Source organism: Marmota marmota, unplaced genomic scaffold (genome assembly GCF_001458135.2).
Source record: "Marmota marmota marmota unplaced genomic scaffold, marMar, whole genome shotgun sequence".
Lineage (NCBI taxonomy): Eukaryota > Metazoa > Chordata > Mammalia > Rodentia > Sciuridae > Marmota > Marmota marmota.
Genome location: NW_025999925.1, coordinates 3,209,538 through 3,213,213, shown reverse-complemented (window position 1 = coordinate 3,213,213; position 3,676 = coordinate 3,209,538).

Below are 3,676 nucleotides of genomic sequence, written 5' to 3'. Positions count from 1 at the left end.
CCCTTCTCCTGCTCCCCCGCCCCCGCGCCCCTCCCTCCTAGACAAGTTTCTGGGCTTGTCAGGGTCTCCCAGCCCAGGCGGGCAGGAGGGGGCCAGAGGTTAAAGCCATATCTTTGGGAATGATGATCTGACTATCGCGCTCCCTCCCTCCGTCCCTCTCCTATGCCTTTCTCAGATGTCGCTGCAGCCCCTGAGCTAGTTCCCCTGTCAAATTCCTGAGGAGCCCTCGGGGACGCTGACATCGTGGGAGACACATCACCCTGGCCCTGTGATCCTTGCCTCTGCGGGAAACCTGCGGGAGCCAGGGCAGGATGTGTACCGTCTCTGGCTCAAGTATTTGCTATTTTCACAGGTGCCTCCCGTTGGCCCCACAGCCCTCTCCACACTCCTTGTCCGATCCCATGTTATTGAAGGCTCCCCAGACCTCCCAGGCGGCTTCGTTTCCACCCGCCCGCCTGCTGCCGGCTGGCCTCTTCCCATTCTCCCGCAAGTCTCTGTTCCCCCTCTGCAGTCTGGGGAGGACTCCCTGGCCACCCATTTCTATTCTAGAAGTCCTAGTTTTCTCCCTGCTCAAAACCTCGTGACATTTCTGAAAGCTTTGTGAGAAGGTGATGACAGGGAATGCTGGATTCTTTTCTGCACCAATCACAGACTCTGGGAGCCCTGAGGGTCTGGACACAGAAACCAGGGGGCTGCCCCTGCACCATCACAGTCACCTGGAGGGCTCTTAAACTTCCTGCTTTTGTTACCTTGGGGTGATGCTCAAACTTCAAAACTCTTTGAAGTATGGATGACCTCATATGGTAGGTGATTCCAGGGTAGCAGCCAAGCAGCCAAGCCACGACTACTGGTGTTACCTAACATCCTAGTTTCCTATGGGAGTAACTGGGGTGTCCAAGTACCACAAACTGGATGTTGCTAACAACAGGAATTGATTCTTCCACTATTGTGGAGGCTGGAAGTCCAAAACCTAGCTGTTGGCATTCCTCCCTTGTGCTTACCTCTCTTGCTGCTCTGTCTTCATATTGCTTTCTACTCTGTGTGACTGCCTTTTCTTCCATCTGTGTTATCTCCCTTTGTCTCTTTCTTATGGCACTTGTGGTGGCATTTGAGTCCCACCTGGATAAAACAGGAGAAGCTCCTCTTCTCATCTCCTCCTCTGCAATCTTCATTGCAGCTTTGCCATTTAAGGTAATATTCACAGTTTTACCATGCAAGATATATTGAGAGGTTCTAGTGTTTAGGACATGGACATATCTTCTTTGGGGGCTACCATTCAGCCCATGACAGTCAGTGGCAGAGTCAGGGATGGAATCTGGGTCATTTGACTTCCCAAGGAGAACACCTGCTGCTGTACCAGACCCCCTCTCTGAGAGCAGCCTGGGCCACACACTTCCTTTTGAAGCAGTCTAGTGTCCAACTTATGTGCAGGGTTTTGCAGTCAGTAGACCGGACTTCAAATCCCAGCACTTATTTACCACTGTTTCCTCCACTCTAATTTGGAGATAATCACATAGACTTGGTTAAGGGATTAAACAACATACTGCATGTAAAACATTCAGCAGGATCAAGCATGGAGTGAAATATTAGTCTGCTAGGGTGACCATAAGAAAATGCCACAGACTGGGTTGTTTAAACAACAGAGATTTATTCCCACCATTCTGGAGGATGGAAGTCAGCAGGTTTGGATTCTCCTGAGACTTCTTTCCTTGGTTTGCAGATGGCCAACTCCCTGTTGTATCCTCACTTGGTCCTTTTTCTGTGCACACACAGTCCTTGTGTTTCTCCCTTTCCTCATAAAAATATCAGTCTGGTTATTGGGATCCCACCATTTTGACCACATTTAGCCTTAATTTCCTCTTTAAAAATCCTATCTCCAAATACAATCACAGTGAAGGTTAGGACTTCAGCATACAAATTTTGTGGGAACCCAATTCCATCCATAACAAAATTCAGTGTTATCAGTATTCTTATTGGTAGAGCAGGGGTTAAAATTTTTATCACTAAAAGCTATGAAAGTCTACATAACCATGCTTCTTCTAAGTAAAAAAAAATAATAAGGATTAAACAATTGGTAATGCAACATTAGCAACCTAGACTGAAATTGAAAATCCCCTAGGGGGGCTGGGGTTGTGGCTCAGTGGTAGAGCACTCACCTAGCACTTATGAGGCCCTGGGTTCAATCCTCAGCACCACTTAAAAAAAAATAGACAAATAAAATAAAAATATTTTTAAATTTTTTAAAAGAAAATCCACTAGGGAGCAAGTGGGCCACCAAGACTGCAGAAGGTGACAGAATGAATGGGAGCAATTTCACAGGGCTGCCTAGAGCTCCTCTCTGGCCTCAGAGTTAAATGTCCTCCAGTGAGCCAGCCCAACCTGTTGCCCTTCGTTGCTGGTCTGTTTTAGCACCACCTACTTGGATGAGTATAGGAGCCAAAGAAAGTCAGGGAAACTTAAAGGCATCCCAAGAACTGTCAGAAATGGGAGGGTGTGTATAGAGCCTTTTGAAGATTCCATGTTGTTTTTGTAAAGTCCCTGACTCACTCCAGTCAATATTAAAAGGAAAATTCCTCCTTGCTGAGCTCAGAGCACCTCTCCTAGCACCATGGAGTTGCTGAATTTCTCCATCACGTTGCCCACCCCCCCACACACACTTTTTGACAGGCAACATAAGCATCCTGGAAGATCTATTTTAAATGGTGACTTACTCAGGGCCTTGTCTCCCCCTCTGACATTCCAATTGTGCAGTCTCCACTCCCAAATGCACACACATTACCTACAGATCTCCCACCAAAGCCCGAACTGTTCTTCTGAAAATAGCTGCAGCTGTTTACTTCATTGAAGCTTTTACTAAAGACCACAGTCTCTGACTCACCTAATGGAAGCCCAGAAGGAAATTGAAAAACTGCAAAGTGCCTCCTTGGTCCAGAATATAGCTTCCCTGATCCAGAGGGGTACCAGCAGGTCCCTAAGTACCTGAAATCAAGAGGATTTAACCTCCTTTCCTGATGATCCCCCTCCAGTCAGAACAAGCCAAAAAGGAGGGAGAAAAGACTTTGGACCAAGCTGGAATCCACCCTCAGCTTCTTCATCCCCATCAAAGTCTTCAGGGATTTATTTTCCTTATCTTGCTATTTTTCTTCAAGAGCTCAGGGTGAACAGAAACACTAATCATGCTCCTGGAGAAAAGTTCAAGACAGTAGGGTGAGGAAACTTGACTGTTAAGTCACTATGTGTCTTCATAGTGCGGGGAAGCCAAGCGGACCTCAGCATTTTCCCAGAGCTAGCAGCCCAGAAAGCAGCCTGAGCCAAAACACATGCCTTAGGAAGCCTCTGCAGACATTGTATAAATCAGAGCAGAAGGAGAACATTTCCCTCTAGTGTGTTTAATATGCATCTATTTTCCTCTGCTAGTTAGTGCATTTGTTTTCCTATTATTGACCTCTCTTTAGCTGGTTGTCTTTATATAAATTTCATAGTTGTAGCCAAATAAACATTTACACTCTATTAGGAAAGGCTCTTTAAGATACTGTAGGAAAAAAAAAAAGACAAAGACTCAGTGGCTTTTACGCCATGCCCTGAACATCTTCATGTAGCCACATTTAATGGTGCATGTGGCCTATCCTCTTTGCATGGTGGTCGTCTGCCTCTAGCATAACCGAAGCTCAGCCAT